Here is an 18227-nt window from a genome sequence, read left to right as displayed (position 1 = left end):
CTCTGAGGCCTTAAAAAGTGTTTCTCCACCACGGGAAGTGAAATAAATAACATTTGGAGGCCTTTATTGTTCAATCAAAAATGCCTGATTTTTGACGAAAGAGATAACCACCCCCCCTTACGACATGCTCCAGAAACTAAAAATATGGTCCGTTTTCAAATGTTGCGTCTTTGAACTAAAATTCACATTTGTACGTGGATAATCACTTTTAGAGATAAAATTAGATGTTTAAAGTGAATTTCATGCTTTCAGGGGCCCTGAACGCAAGATTTGTGGAATGGGTAAACGTGAATGAAAATGGCCAATTTACTCACTCTGAGGCCTTAAAAAGTGTTTCTCCACCACGGGAAGTGAAATAAATAACATTTGGAGGCCTTTATTGTTCAATCAAAAATGCCCAATTTTTGACGAAAGAGATAACCACCCCCCCTCACGACATGCTTCAGAAACTAAAAAAATGGTCCGTTTTCAAATGTTGCATCTTTGAACTAAAATTCACATTTGTACGTGGATAATCACTTTACTTTTATAGATAAAATGAGATGTTTAAAGTGATTTTCATGCTTCCAGGGGCCCTGAACGCAAGATTTGTGGAATGGGTAAACGTGAATGAAAATGGCCAAATTACTCACTCTGAGGCCTTAAAAAGTGTTTCTCCACCTCGGGAAGTGAATTAAATAACAGTTTTAGGCCTTTATTGTTCAATCAAAAATGCCCAATTTTTGACAAAAGTGATAACCACCCCCCCTTACGACATGCTTCAGAAACTAAAAAAATGGTCCGTTTTCAAATGTTGCATCTTTGAACTAAAATTCACATTTGTACGTGGATAATCACTTTTAGAGATAAAATGAGATGTTTAAAGTGATTTTCATGCTTCCAGGGGATATGAACGCAAAATTTGTGGAATGGGTAAACGTGAATGAAAAGGGCCAATTTACTCACTCTGAGGCCTTAAAAAGTGTTTCTCCACCACGGGAAGTGAAATAAATAACATTTGGAGGCCTTTATTGTTCAATCAAAAATGCCTGATTTTTGACGAAAGAGATAACCACCCCCCCCCTTACGACATGCTCCAGAAACAAAAAAAAATGTGCAGTTTTCAAATGTTGCGTCTTTGAACTAAAATTCACATTTGTACGTGGATAATCACTTTTAGAGATAAAATGAGATGTTTAAAGTGATTTTCATGCTTCCAGGGGCCCTGAACGCAAAATTTGTGGAATGGGTAAACGTGAATGAAAATGGCCAATTTACTCACTCTGAGGCCTTAAAAAGTGTTTCTCCACCACTGGAAGTGAATTAAATAACATTTTTAGGCCTTCATTGTTCAATCAAAAATGCCCAATTTTTGACAAAAGAGTATAACCACCCCCCTTACGCCATGCTTCAGAAACTAAAAAAATGGTCCGTTTTCAAATGTTGCGTCTTTGAACTAAAATTCACATTTGTTCGTGGATAATCACTTTTAGAGATAAAATTAGATGTTTAAAGTGATTTTCATGCTTCCAGGGGCCCTGAACGCAAAATTTGTGGAATGGGTAAACGTGAATGAAAATGGCCAATTTACTCACTCTGAGGCCTTAAAAAGTGTTTCTCCACCACGGGAAGTGAAATAAATAACATTTGGAGGCCTTTATTGTTCAATCAAAAATGCCCAATTTTCGACGAAAGAGATAACCAACCCCCCTTACGACATACTTCAGAAACTAAAAAAATGGTCCGTTTTCAAATGTTGCGTCTTTGAACTAAAATTCACATTTGTACGTGGATAATCACTTTTAGAGATAAAATGAGATGTTTAAAGTGTTTTTCATGCTTCCAGGGGATATGAACGCAAAATTTGTGGAATGGGTAAACGTGAATGAAAATGGCCAATTTACTCACTCTGAGGCCTTAAAAAGTGTTTATCCACCTCGGGAAGTGAAATAAATAACATTTGGAGGCCTTTATTGTTCAATCAAAAATGCCCAATTTTTGTTGAAAGAGATAACCACCCCCCCTTACGACATGCTCCAGAAACTAAAAAAATGGTCCATTTTGAAATGTTGCGTCTTTGAACTAACATTCACATTTGTACGTGGATAATCACTTTTAGAAATAAAATGAGATGTTTAAAGTGATTTTCATGCTTCCAGGGGCCCTGAACGCAAAATTTGTGGAATGGGTAAACGTGAATGAAAATGGCCAATTTACTCACTCTGAGGCCTTAAAAAGTGTTTCTCCACCACGGGAAGTGAAATAAATAACATTTGGAGGCCTTTATTGTTCAATCAAAAATGCCTGATTTTTGACGAAAGAGATAACCACCCCCCCTTACGACATGCTCCAGAAACTAAAAATATGGTCCGTTTTCAAATGTTGCGTCTTTGAACTAAAATTCACATTTGTACGTGGATAATCACTTTTAGAGATAAAATGAGATGTTTAAAGTGAATTTCATGCTTTCAGGGGCCCTGAACGCAAGATTTGTGGAATGGGTAAACGTGAATGAAAATGGCCAATTTACTCACTCTGAGGCCTTAAAAAGTGTTTCTCCACCACGGGAAGTGAAATAAATAACATTTGGAGGCCTTTATTGTTCAATCAAAAATGCCCAATTTTTGACGAAAGAGATAACCACCCCCCCTCACGACATGCTTCAGAAACTAAAAAAATGGTCCGTTTTCAAATGTTGCATCTTTGAACTAAAATTCACATTTGTACGTGGATAATCACTTTTAGAGATAAAATGAGATGTTTAAAGTGATTTTCATGCTTCCAGGGGCCCTGAACCCAAAATTTGTGGAATGGGTAAACGTGAATGAAAATGGCCAATTTACTCACTCTGAGGCCTTAAAAAGTGTTTATCCACCTCGGGAAGTGAAATAAATAACATTTGGAGGCCTTTATTGTTCAATCAAAAATGCCCAATTTTTGACGAAAGAGATAACCACCCCCCCTTACGACATGCTTCAGAAACTAAAAAAATGGTCCCTTTTCAAATGTTGCATCTTTGAACTAAAATTCACATTTGTACGTGGATAATCACTTTTAGAGATAAAATGAGATGTTTAAAGTGATTTTCATGCTTCCAGGGGATATGAACGCAAAATTTGTGGAATGGGTAAACGTGAATGAAAAGGGCCAATTTACTCACTCTGAGGCCTTAAAAAGTGTTTCTCCACCACGGGAAGTGAAATAAATAACATTTGGAGGCCTTTATTGTTCAATCAAAAATGCCTGATTTTTGACGAAAGAGATAACCACCCCCCCCCCCCTTACGACATGCTCCAGAAACAAAAAAAAATGTGCCGTTTTCAAATGTTGCGTCTTTGAACTAAAATTCACATTTGTACGTGGATAATCACTTTTAGAGATAAAATGAGATGTTTAAAGTGATTTTCATGCTTCCAGGGGCCCTGAACGCAAAATTTGTGGAATGGGTAAACGTGAATGAAAATGGCCAATTTACTCACTCTGAGGCCTTAAAAAGTGTTTCTCCACCACTGGAAGTGAATTAAATAACATTTTTAGGCCTTCATTGTTCAATCAAAAATGCCCAATTTTTGACAAAAGAGTATAACCACCCCCCTTACGCCATGCTTCAGAAACTAAAAAAATGGTCCGTTTTCAAATGTTGCGTCTTTGAACTAAAATTCACATTTGTTCGTGGATAATCACTTTTAGAGATAAAATTAGATGTTTAAAGTGATTTTCATGCTTCCAGGGGCCCTGAACGCAAAATTTGTGGAATGGGTAAACGTGAATGAAAATGGCCAATTTACTCACTCTGAGGCCTTAAAAAGTGTTTCTCCACCACGGGAAGTGAAATAAATAACATTTGGAGGCCTTTATTGTTCAATCAAAAATGCCCAATTTTCGACGAAAGAGATAACCACCCCCCCTTACGACATACTTCAGAAACTAAAAAAATGGTCCGTTTTCAAATGTTGCGTCTTTGAACTAAAATTCACATTTGTACGTGGATAATCACTTTTAGAGATAAAATGAGATGTTTAAAGTGTTTTTCATGCTTCCAGGGGATATGAACGCAAAATTTGTGGAATGGGTAAACGTGAATGAAAATGGCCAATTTACTCACTCTGAGGCCTTAAAAAGTGTTTATCCACCTCGGGAAGTGAAATAAATAACATTTGGAGGCCTTTATTGTTCAATCAAAAATGCCCAATTTTTGTTGAAAGAGATAACCACCCCCCCTTACGACATGCTCCAGAAACTAAAAAAATGGTCCATTTTGAAATGTTGCGTCTTTGAACTAACATTCACATTTGTACGTGGATAATCACTTTTAGAAATAAAATGAGATGTTTAAAGTGATTTTCATGCTTCCAGGGGCCCTGAACGCAAAATTTGTGGAATGGGTAAACGTGAATGAAAATGGCCAATTTACTCACTCTGAGGCCTTAAAAAGTGTTTCTCCACCACGGGAAGTGAAATAAATAACATTTGGAGGCCTTTATTGTTCAATCAAAAATGCCTGATTTTTGACGAAAGAGATAACCACCCCCCCTTACGACATGCTCCAGAAACTAAAAATATGGTCCGTTTTCAAATGTTGCGTCTTTGAACTAAAATTCACATTTGTACGTGGATAATCACTTTTAGAGATAAAATGAGATGTTTAAAGTGAATTTCATGCTTTCAGGGGCCCTGAACGCAAGATTTGTGGAATGGGTAAACGTGAATGAAAATGGCCAATTTACTCACTCTGAGGCCTTAAAAAGTGTTTCTCCACCACGGGAAGTGAAATAAATAACATTTGGAGGCCTTTATTGTTCAATCAAAAATGCCCAATTTTTGACGAAAGAGATAACCACCCCCCCTCACGACATGCTTCAGAAACTAAAAAAATGGTCCGTTTTCAAATGTTGCATCTTTGAACTAAAATTCACATTTGTACGTGGATAATCACTTTTAGAGATAAAATGAGATGTTTAAAGTGATTTTCATGCTTCCAGGGGCCCTGAACCCAAAATTTGTGGAACGGGTAAACGTGAATGAAAATGGCCAATTTACTCACTCTGAGGCCTTAAAAAGTGTTTATCCACCTCGGGAAGTGAAATAAATAACATTTGGAGGCCTTTATTGTTCAATCAAAAATGCCCAATTTTTGACGAAAGAGATAACCACCCCCCCTTACGACATGCTTCAGAAACTAAAAAAATGGTCCCTTTTGAAATGTTGCGTATTTGAACTAAAATTCACATTTGTTCGTGGATAATCACTTTTAGAGATAAAATGAGATGTTTAAAGTGATTTTCATGCTTCCAGGGGCCCTGAACGCAAAATTTGTGGAATGGGTAAACGTGAATGAAAATGGCCAATTTACTCACTCTGAGGCCTTAAAAAGTGTTTCTCCACCACGGGAAGTGAAATAAATAACATTTGGAGGCCTTTATTGTTCAATCAAAAATGCCCAATTTTCGACGAAAGAGATAACCACCCCCCCTTACGACATGCTTCAGAAACTAAAAAAATGGTCCATTTTCAAATGTTGCGTCTTTGAACTAAAATTCACATTTGTACCTGGATAATCACTTTTAGAGATAAAATGAGATGTTTAAAGTGATTTTCATGCTTCCAGGGGCCCTGAACGCAAGATTTGTGGAATGGGTAAACGTGAATGAAAATGGCCAATTTACTCACTCTGAGGCCTTAAAAAGTGTTTCTCCACCACTGGAAGTGAATTAAATAACATTTTTCGGCCTTTATTGTTCAATCAAAAATGCCCAATTTTTGACAAAAGAGATAACCACCCCCCCTTACGCCATGCTTCAGAAACTAAAAAAATGGTCCGTTTTCAAATGTTGCGTCTTTGAACTAAAATTCACATTTGTACGTGGATAATCACTTTTAGAGATAAAATGAGATGTTTAAAGTGTTTTTCATGCTTCCAGGGGATATGAACGCAAAATTTGTGGAATGGGTAAACGTGAATGAAAATGGCCAATTTACTCACTCTGAGGCCTTAGAAAGTGTTTATCCACCTCGGGAAGTGAAATAAATAACATTTGGAGGCCTTTATTGTTTAATCAAAAATGCCCAATTTTTGTTGAAAGAGATAACCACCCCCCCTTACGACATGCTCCAGAAACTAAAAAAATGGTCCATTTTGAAATGTTGCGTCTTTGAACTAACATTCACATTTGTACGTGGATAATCACTTTTAGAAATAAAATGAGATGTTTAAAGTGATTTTCATGCTTCCAGGGGCCCTGAACGCAAAATTTGTGGAATGGGTAAACGTGAATGAAAATGGCCAATTTACTCACTCTGAGGCCTTAAAAAGTGTTTCTCCACCACGGGAAGTGAAATAAATAACATTTGGAGGCCTTTATTGTTCAATCAAAAATGCCTGATTTTTGACAAAAGAGATAACCACCCCCCCTCACGACATGCTTCAGAAACTAAAAAAATGGTCCGTTTTCAAATGTTGCATCTTTGAACTAAAATTCACATTTGTACGTGGATAATCACTTTACTTTTATAGATAAAATGAGATGTTTAAAGTGATTTTCATGCTTCCAGGGGCCCTGAACGCAAGATTTGTGGAATGGGTAAACGTGAATGAAAATGGCCAATTTACTCACTCTGAGGCCTTAAAAAGTGTTTCTCCACCACGGGAAGTGAAATAAATAACATTTGGAGGCCTTTATTGTTCAATCAAAAATGCCTGATTTTTGACGAAAGAGATAACCACCCCCCCCCTTACGACATGCTCCAGAAACAAAAAAAAATGTGCCGTTTTCAAATGTTGCGTCTTTGAACTAAAATTCACATTTGTACGTGGATAATCACTTTTAGAGATAAAATGAGATGTTTAAAGTGATTTTCATGCTTCCAGGGGCCCTGAACGCAAAATTTGTGGAATGGGTAAACGTGAATGAAAATGGCCAATTTACTCACTCTGAGGCCTTAAAAAGTGTTTCTCCACCACTGGAAGTGAATTAAATAACATTTTTAGGCCTTCATTGTTCAATCAAAAATGCCCAATTTTTGACAAAAGAGATAACCACCCCCCTTACGCCATGCTTCAGAAACTAAAAAAATGGTCCGTTTTCAAATGTTGCGTCTTTGAACTAAAATTCACATTTGTTCGTGGATAATCACTTTTAGAGATAAAATGAGATGTTTAAAGTGATTTTCATGCTTCCAGGGGCCCTGAACCCAAAATTTGTGGAATGGGTAAACGTGAATGAAAATGGCCAATTTACTCACTCTGAGGCCTTAAAAAGTGTTTATCCACCTCGGGAAGTGAAATAAATAACATTTGGAGGCCTTTATTGTTCAATCAAAAATGCCCAATTTTTGACGAAAGAGATAACCACCCCCCCTTACGACATGCTTCAGAAACTAAAAAAATGGTCCCTTTTGAAATGTTGCGTATTTGAACTAACATTCACATTTGTACCTGGATAATCACTTTTAGAGATACAATGAGATGTTTAAAGTGATTTTCATGCTTCCAGGGGCCCTGAACGCAAGATTTGTGGAATGGGTAAACGTGAATGAAAATGGCCAATTTACTCACTCTGAGGCCTTAAAAAGTGTTTCTCCACCACGGGAAGTGAATTAAATAACATTTTTAGGCCTTTATTGTTCAATCAAAAATGCCCAATTTTTGACAAAAGAGATAACCACCCCCCTTACGACATGCTTCAGAAACTAAAAAAATGGTCCGTTTTCAAATGTTGCGTCTTTGGACTAAAATTCACATTTGTTCGTGGATAATCACTTTTAGAGATAAAATGAGATGTTTAAAGTGATTTTCATGCTTCCAGGGGCCCTGAACGCACAATTTGTGGAATGGGTAAACGTGAATGAAAATGGCCAATTTACTCACTCTGAGGCCTTAAAAAGTGTTTATCCACCTCGGGAAGTGAAATAAATACTATTTGGAGGCCTTTATTGTTCAATCAAAAATGCCCAATTTTTGACGAAAGAGATAACCACCCCCCCTTACGACATGCTTCAGAAACTAAAAAAATGGTCCGATTTCAAATGTTGCGTCTTTGAACTAAAATTCACATTTGTTCGTGGATAATCACTTTTAGAGATAAAATGAGATGTTTAAAGTGATTTTCATGCTTCCAGGGGCCCTGAACGCAAAATTTGTGGAATGGGTAAACGTGAATGAAAATGGCCAATTTACTCACTCTGACGCCTTAAAAAGTGTTTCTCCACCACGGGAAGTGAAATAAATAACATTTGGAGGCCTTTATTGTTCAATCAAAAATGCCCAATTTTCGACGAAAGAGATAACCACCCCCCCTTACGACATGCTTCAGAAACTAAAAAAATGGTCCATTTTCAAATGTTGCGTCTTTGAACTAAAATTCACATTTGTACCTGGATAATCACTTTTAGAGATAAAATGAGATGTTTAAAGTGATTTTCATGCTTCCAGGGGCCCTGAACGCAAGATTTGTGGAATGGGTAAACGTGAATGAAAATGGCCAATTTACTCACTTTGAGGCCTTAAAAAGTGTTTCTCCACCACTGGAAGTGAATTAAATAACATTTTTAGGCCTTTATTGTTCAATCAAAAATGCCCAATTTTTGACAAAAGAGATGACCACCCCCCCTTACGCCATGCTTCAGAAACTAAAAAAATGGTCCGTTTTCAAATGTTGCGTCTTTGAACTAAAATTCACATTTGTTCGTGGATAATGACTTTTAGAGATAAAATGAGATGTTTAAAGTGATTTTCATGCTTCCAGGGGCCCTGAACGCAAAATTTGTGGAATGGGTAAACGTGAATGAAAATGGCCAATTTACTCACTCTGAGGCCTTAAAAAGTGTTTCTCCACCACGGGAAGTGAAATAAATAACATTTGGAGGCCTTTATTGCTCAATCAAAAATGCCCAATTTTCGACGAAAGAGATAACCACCCCCCCTTACGACATGCTTCAGAAACAAAAAAAATGGTCCATTTTCAAATGTTGCGTCTTTGAACTAAAATTCACATTTGTACCTGGATAATCACTTTTAGAGATAAAATGAGATGTTTAAAGTGATTTTCATGCTTCCAGGGGCCCTGAACGCAAGATTTGTGGAATGGGTAAACGTGAATGAAAATGGCCAATTTACTCACTCTGAGGCCTTAAAAAGTGTTTCTCCACCACTGGAAGTGAATTAAATAACATTTTTCGGCCTTTATTGTTCAATCAAAAATGCCCAATTTTTGACAAAAGAGATAACCACCCCCCCTTACGCCATGCTTCAGAAACTAAAAAAATGGTCCGTTTTCAAATGTTGCGTCTTTGAACTAAAATTCACATTTGTACGTGGATAATCACTTTTAGAGATAAAATGAGATGTTTAAAGTGTTTTTCATGCTTCCAGGGGATATGAACGCAAAATTTGTGGAATGGGTAAACGTGAATGAAAATGGCCAATTTACTCACTCTGAGGCCTTAAAAAGTGTTTATCCACCTTGGGAAGTGAAATAAATAACATTTGGAGGCCTTTATTGTTCAATCAAAAATGCCCAATTTTTGTTGAAAGAGATAACCACCCCCCCTTACGACATGCTCCAGAAACTAAAAAAATGGTCCATTTTGAAATGTTGCGTCTTTGAACTAACATTCACATTTGTACGTGGATAATCACTTTTAGAAATAAAATGAGATGTTTAAAGTGATTTTCATGCTTCCAGGGGCCCTGAACGCAAAATTTGTGGAATGGGTAAACGTGAATGAAAATGGCCAATTTACTCACTCTGAGGCCTTAAAAAGTGTTTCTCCACCACGGGAAGTGAAATAAATAACATTTGGAGGCCTTTATTGTTCAATCAAAAATGCCTGATTTTTGACGAAAGAGATAACCACCCCCCCTTACGACATGCTCCAGAAACTAAAAATATGGTCCGTTTTCAAATGTTGCGTCTTTGAACTAAAATTCACATTTGTACGTGGATAATCACTTTTAGAGATAAAATGAGATGTTTAAAGTGAATTTCATGCTTTCAGGGGCCCTGAACGCAAGATTTGTGGAATGGGTAAACGTGAATGAAAATGGCCAATTTACTCACTCTGAGGCCTTAAAAAGTGTTTCTCCACCACGGGAAGTGAAATAAATAACATTTGGAGGCCTTTATTGTTCAATCAAAAATGCCCAATTTTTGACGAAAGAGATAACCACCCCCCCTCACGACATGCTTCAGAAACTAAAAAAATGGTCCGTTTTCAAATGTTGCATCTTTGAACTAAAATTCACATTTGTACGTGGATAATCACTTTTAGAGATAAAATGAGATGTTTAAAGTGATTTTCATGCTTCCAGGGGCCCTGAACCCAAAATTTGTGGAATGGGTAAACGTGAATGAAAATGGCCAATTTACTCACTCTGAGGCCTTAAAAAGTGTTTATCCACCTCGGGAAGTGAAATAAATAACATTTGGAGGCCTTTATTGTTCAATCAAAAATGCCCAATTTTTGACGAAAGAGATAACCACCCCCCCTTACGACATGCTTCAGAAACTAAAAAAATGGTCCCTTTTCAAATGTTGCATCTTTGAACTAAAATTCACATTTGTACGTGGATAATCACTTTTAGAGATAAAATGAGATGTTTAAAGTGATTTTCATGCTTCCAGGGGATATGAACGCAAAATTTGTGGAATGGGTAAACGTGAATGAAAAGGGCCAATTTACTCACTCTGAGGCCTTAAAAAGTGTTTCTCCACCACGGGAAGTGAAATAAATAACATTTGGAGGCCTTTATTGTTCAATCAAAAATGCCTGATTTTTGACGAAAGAGATAACCACCCCCCCCCCTTACGACATGCTCCAGAAACAAAAAAAAATGTGCCGTTTTCAAATGTTGCGTCTTTGAACTAAAATTCACATTTGTACGTGGATAATCACTTTTAGAGATAAAATGAGATGTTTAAAGTGATTTTCATGCTTCCAGGGGCCCTGAACGCAAAATTTGTGGAATGGGTAAACGTGAATGAAAATGGCCAATTTACTCACTCTGAGGCCTTAAAAAGTGTTTCTCCACCACTGGAAGTGAATTAAATAACATTTTTAGGCCTTCATTGTTCAATCAAAAATGCCCAATTTTTGACAAAAGAGTATAACCACCCCCCTTACGCCATGCTTCAGAAACTAAAAAAATGGTCCGTTTTCAAATGTTGCGTCTTTGAACTAAAATTCACATTTGTTCGTGGATAATCACTTTTAGAGATAAAATTAGATGTTTAAAGTGATTTTCATGCTTCCAGGGGCCCTGAACGCAAAATTTGTGGAATGGGTAAACGTGAATGAAAATGGCCAATTTACTCACTCTGAGGCCTTAAAAAGTGTTTCTCCACCACGGGAAGTGAAATAAATAACATTTGGAGGCCTTTATTGTTCAATCAAAAATGCCCAATTTTCGACGAAAGAGATAACCACCCCCCCTTACGACATACTTCAGAAACTAAAAAAATGGTCCGTTTTCAAATGTTGCGTCTTTGAACTAAAATTCACATTTGTACGTGGATAATCACTTTTAGAGATAAAATGAGATGTTTAAAGTGTTTTTCATGCTTCCAGGGGATATGAACGCAAAATTTGTGGAATGGGTAAACGTGAATGAAAATGGCCAATTTACTCACTCTGAGGCCTTAAAAAGTGTTTATCCACCTCGGGAAGTGAAATAAATAACATTTGGAGGCCTTTATTGTTCAATCAAAAATGCCCAATTTTTGTTGAAAGAGATAACCACCCCCCCTTACGACATGCTCCAGAAACTAAAAAAATGGTCCATTTTGAAATGTTGCGTCTTTGAACTAACATTCACATTTGTACGTGGATAATCACTTTTAGAAATAAAATGAGATGTTTAAAGTGATTTTCATGCTTCCAGGGGCCCTGAACGCAAAATTTGTGGAATGGGTAAACGTGAATGAAAATGGCCAATTTACTCACTCTGAGGCCTTAAAAAGTGTTTCTCCACCACGGGAAGTGAAATAAATAACATTTGGAGGCCTTTATTGTTCAATCAAAAATGCCTGATTTTTGACGAAAGAGATAACCACCCCCCCTTACGACATGCTCCAGAAACTAAAAATATGGTCCGTTTTCAAATGTTGCGTCTTTGAACTAAAATTCACATTTGTACGTGGATAATCACTTTTAGAGATAAAATGAGATGTTTAAAGTGAATTTCATGCTTTCAGGGGCCCTGAACGCAAGATTTGTGGAATGGGTAAACGTGAATGAAAATGGCCAATTTACTCACTCTGAGGCCTTAAAAAGTGTTTCTCCACCACGGGAAGTGAAATAAATAACATTTGGAGGCCTTTATTGTTCAATCAAAAATGCCCAATTTTTGACGAAAGAGATAACCACCCCCCCTCACGACATGCTTCAGAAACTAAAAAAATGGTCCGTTTTCAAATGTTGCATCTTTGAACTAAAATTCACATTTGTACGTGGATAATCACTTTTAGAGATAAAATGAGATGTTTAAAGTGATTTTCATGCTTCCAGGGGCCCTGAACCCAAAATTTGTGGAACGGGTAAACGTGAATGAAAATGGCCAATTTACTCACTCTGAGGCCTTAAAAAGTGTTTATCCACCTCGGGAAGTGAAATAAATAACATTTGGAGGCCTTTATTGTTCAATCAAAAATGCCCAATTTTTGACGAAAGAGATAACCACCCCCCCTTACGACATGCTTCAGAAACTAAAAAAATGGTCCCTTTTGAAATGTTGCGTATTTGAACTAAAATTCACATTTGTTCGTGGATAATCACTTTTAGAGATAAAATGAGATGTTTAAAGTGATTTTCATGCTTCCAGGGGCCCTGAACGCAAAATTTGTGGAATGGGTAAACGTGAATGAAAATGGCCAATTTACTCACTCTGAGGCCTTAAAAAGTGTTTCTCCACCACGGGAAGTGAAATAAATAACATTTGGAGGCCTTTATTGTTCAATCAAAAATGCCCAATTTTCGACGAAAGAGATAACCACCCCCCCTTACGACATGCTTCAGAAACTAAAAAAATGGTCCATTTTCAAATGTTGCGTCTTTGAACTAAAATTCACATTTGTACCTGGATAATCACTTTTAGAGATAAAATGAGATGTTTAAAGTGATTTTCATGCTTCCAGGGGCCCTGAACGCAAGATTTGTGGAATGGGTAAACGTGAATGAAAATGGCCAATTTACTCACTCTGAGGCCTTAAAAAGTGTTTCTCCACCACTGGAAGTGAATTAAATAACATTTTTCGGCCTTTATTGTTCAATCAAAAATGCCCAATTTTTGACAAAAGAGATAACCACCCCCCCTTACGCCATGCTTCAGAAACTAAAAAAATGGTCCGTTTTCAAATGTTGCGTCTTTGAACTAAAATTCACATTTGTACGTGGATAATCACTTTTAGAGATAAAATGAGATGTTTAAAGTGTTTTTCATGCTTCCAGGGGATATGAACGCAAAATTTGTGGAATGGGTAAACGTGAATGAAAATGGCCAATTTACTCACTCTGAGGCCTTAGAAAGTGTTTATCCACCTCGGGAAGTGAAATAAATAACATTTGGAGGCCTTTATTGTTTAATCAAAAATGCCCAATTTTTGTTGAAAGAGATAACCACCCCCCCTTACGACATGCTCCAGAAACTAAAAAAATGGTCCATTTTGAAATGTTGCGTCTTTGAACTAACATTCACATTTGTACGTGGATAATCACTTTTAGAAATAAAATGAGATGTTTAAAGTGATTTTCATGCTTCCAGGGGCCCTGAACGCAAAATTTGTGGAATGGGTAAACGTGAATGAAAATGGCCAATTTACTCACTCTGAGGCCTTAAAAAGTGTTTCTCCACCACGGGAAGTGAAATAAATAACATTTGGAGGCCTTTATTGTTCAATCAAAAATGCCTGATTTTTGACAAAAGAGATAACCACCCCCCCTCACGACATGCTTCAGAAACTAAAAAAATGGTCCGTTTTCAAATGTTGCATCTTTGAACTAAAATTCACATTTGTACGTGGATAATCACTTTACTTTTATAGATAAAATGAGATGTTTAAAGTGATTTTCATGCTTCCAGGGGCCCTGAACGCAAGATTTGTGGAATGGGTAAACGTGAATGAAAATGGCCAATTTACTCACTCTGAGGCCTTAAAAAGTGTTTCTCCACCACGGGAAGTGAAATAAATAACATTTGGAGGCCTTTATTGTTCAATCAAAAATGCCTGATTTTTGACGAAAGAGATAACCACCCCCCCCCTTACGACATGCTCCAGAAACAAAAAAAAATGTGCCGTTTTCAAATGTTGCGTCTTTGAACTAAAATTCACATTTGTACGTGGATAATCACTTTTAGAGATAAAATGAGATGTTTAAAGTGATTTTCATGCTTCCAGGGGCCCTGAACGCAAAATTTGTGGAATGGGTAAACGTGAATGAAAATGGCCAATTTACTCACTCTGAGGCCTTAAAAAGTGTTTCTCCACCACTGGAAGTGAATTAAATAACATTTTTAGGCCTTCATTGTTCAATCAAAAATGCCCAATTTTTGACAAAAGAGATAACCACCCCCCTTACGCCATGCTTCAGAAACTAAAAAAATGGTCCGTTTTCAAATGTTGCGTCTTTGAACTAAAATTCACATTTGTTCGTGGATAATCACTTTTAGAGATAAAATGAGATGTTTAAAGTGATTTTCATGCTTCCAGGGGCCCTGAACCCAAAATTTGTGGAATGGGTAAACGTGAATGAAAATGGCCAATTTACTCACTCTGAGGCCTTAAAAAGTGTTTATCCACCTCGGGAAGTGAAATAAATAACATTTGGAGGCCTTTATTGTTCAATCAAAAATGCCCAATTTTTGACGAAAGAGATAACCACCCCCCCTTACGACATGCTTCAGAAACTAAAAAAATGGTCCCTTTTGAAATGTTGCGTATTTGAACTAACATTCACATTTGTACCTGGATAATCACTTTTAGAGATACAATGAGATGTTTAAAGTGATTTTCATGCTTCCAGGGGCCCTGAACGCAAGATTTGTGGAATGGGTAAACGTGAATGAAAATGGCCAATTTACTCACTCTGAGGCCTTAAAAAGTGTTTCTCCACCACGGGAAGTGAATTAAATAACATTTTTAGGCCTTTATTGTTCAATCAAAAATGCCCAATTTTTGACAAAAGAGATAACCACCCCCCTTACGACATGCTTCAGAAACTAAAAAAATGGTCCGTTTTCAAATGTTGCGTCTTTGGACTAAAATTCACATTTGTTCGTGGATAATCACTTTTAGAGATAAAATGAGATGTTTAAAGTGATTTTCATGCTTCCAGGGGCCCTGAACGCACAATTTGTGGAATGGGTAAACGTGAATGAAAATGGCCAATTTACTCACTCTGAGGCCTTAAAAAGTGTTTATCCACCTCGGGAAGTGAAATAAATACTATTTGGAGGCCTTTATTGTTCAATCAAAAATGCCCAATTTTTGACGAAAGAGATAACCACCCCCCCTTACGACATGCTTCAGAAACTAAAAAAATGGTCCGATTTCAAATGTTGCGTCTTTGAACTAAAATTCACATTTGTTCGTGGATAATCACTTTTAGAGATAAAATGAGATGTTTAAAGTGATTTTCATGCTTCCAGGGGCCCTGAACGCAAAATTTGTGGAATGGGTAAACGTGAATGAAAATGGCCAATTTACTCACTCTGACGCCTTAAAAAGTGTTTCTCCACCACGGGAAGTGAAATAAATAACATTTGGAGGCCTTTATTGTTCAATCAAAAATGCCCAATTTTCGACGAAAGAGATAACCACCCCCCCTTACGACATGCTTCAGAAACTAAAAAAATGGTCCATTTTCAAATGTTGCGTCTTTGAACTAAAATTCACATTTGTACCTGGATAATCACTTTTAGAGATAAAATGAGATGTTTAAAGTGATTTTCATGCTTCCAGGGGCCCTGAACGCAAGATTTGTGGAATGGGTAAACGTGAATGAAAATGGCCAATTTACTCACTTTGAGGCCTTAAAAAGTGTTTCTCCACCACTGGAAGTGAATTAAATAACATTTTTAGGCCTTTATTGTTCAATCAAAAATGCCCAATTTTTGACAAAAGAGATGACCACCCCCCCTTACGCCATGCTTCAGAAACTAAAAAAATGGTCCGTTTTCAAATGTTGCGTCTTTGAACTAAAATTCACATTTGTTCGTGGATAATGACTTTTAGAGATAAAATGAGATGTTTAAAGTGATTTTCATGCTTCCAGGGGCCCTGAACGCAAAATTTGTGGAATGGGTAAACGTGAATGAAAATGGCCAATTTACTCACTCTGAGGCCTTAAAAAGTGTTTCTCCACCACGGGAAGTGAAATAAATAACATTTGGAGGCCTTTATTGCTCAATCAAAAATGCCCAATTTTCGACGAAAGAGATAACCACCCCCCCTTACGACATGCTTCAGAAACAAAAAAAATGGTCCATTTTCAAATGTTGCGTCTTTGAACTAAAATTCACATTTGTACCTGGATAATCACTTTTAGAGATAAAATGAGATGTTTAAAGTGATTTTCATGCTTCCAGGGGCCCTGAACGCAAGATTTGTGGAATGGGTAAACGTGAATGAAAATGGCCAATTTACTCACTCTGAGGCCTTAAAAAGTGTTTCTCCACCACTGGAAGTGAATTAAATAACATTTTTCGGCCTTTATTGTTCAATCAAAAATGCCCAATTTTTGACAAAAGAGATAACCACCCCCCCTTACGCCATGCTTCAGAAACTAAAAAAATGGTCCGTTTTCAAATGTTGCGTCTTTGAACTAAAATTCACATTTGTACGTGGATAATCACTTTTAGAGATAAAATGAGATGTTTAAAGTGTTTTTCATGCTTCCAGGGGATATGAACGCAAAATTTGTGGAATGGGTAAACGTGAATGAAAATGGCCAATTTACTCACTCTGAGGCCTTAAAAAGTGTTTATCCACCTCGGGAAGTGAAATAAATAACATTTGGAGGCCTTTATTGTTTAATCAAAAATGCCCAATTTTTGTTGAAAGAGATAACCACCCCCCCTTACGACATGCTCCAGAAACTAAAAAAATGGTCCATTTTGAAATGTTGCGTCTTTGAACTAACATTCACATTTGTACGTGGATAATCACTTTTAGAAATAAAATGAGATGTTTAAAGTGATTTTCATGCTTCCAGGGGCCCTGAACGCAAAATTTGTGGAATGGGTAAACGTGAATGAAAATGGCCAATTTACTCACTCTGAGGCCTTAAAAAGTGTTTCTCCACCACGGGAAGTGAAATAAATAACATTTGGAGGCCTTTATTGTTCAATCAAAAATGCCTGATTTTTGACGAAAGAGATAACCACCCCCCCTTACGACATGCTCCAGAAACTAAAAATATGGTCCGTTTTCAAATGTTGCGTCTTTGAACTAAAATTCACATTTGTACGTGGATAATCACTTTTAGAGATAAAATGAGATGTTTAAAGTGAATTTCATGCTTTCAGGGGCCCTGAACGCAAGATTTGTGGAATGGGTAAACGTGAATGAAAATGGCCAATTTACTCACTCTGAGGCCTTAAAAAGTGTTTCTCCACCACGGGAAGTGAAATAAATAACATTTGGAGGCCTTTATTGTTCAATCAAAAATGCCCAATTTTCGACGAAAGAGATAACCACCCCCCCTTACGACATGCTTCAGAAACTAAAAAAATGGTCCATTTTCAAATGTTGCGTCTTTGAACTAAAATTCACATTTGTACCTGGATAATCACTTTTAGAGATAAAATGAGATGTTTAAAGTGATTTTCATGCTTCCAGGGGCCCTGAACGCAAGATTTGTGGAATGGGTAAACGTGAATGAAAATGGCCAATTTACTCACTCTGAGGCCTTAAAAAGTGTTTATCCACCTCGGGAAGTGAACTAAATAACATTTGGAGGCCTTTATTGTTCAATCAAAAATGCCCAATTTTTGTTGAAAGAGATAACCACCCCCCCTTACGACATGCTCCAGAAACAAAAAAAATGGTCCATTTTGAAATGTTGCGTCTTTGAACTAACATTCACATTTGTACGTGGATAATCACTTTTAGAAATAAAATGAGATGTTTAAAGTGATTTTCATGCTTCCAGGGGCCCTGAACGCAAAATTTGTGGAATGGGTAAACGTGAATGAAAATGGCCAATTTACTCACTCTGAGGCCTTAAAAAGTGTTTCTCCACCACGGGAAGTGAAA

The sequence above is a fragment of the Triturus cristatus genome, chromosome 12, assembly GCF_964204655.1.
Source record: "Triturus cristatus chromosome 12, aTriCri1.1, whole genome shotgun sequence".
NCBI lineage: Eukaryota > Metazoa > Chordata > Amphibia > Caudata > Salamandridae > Triturus > Triturus cristatus.
Note: the sequence above shows the minus strand (reverse complement) of the source record.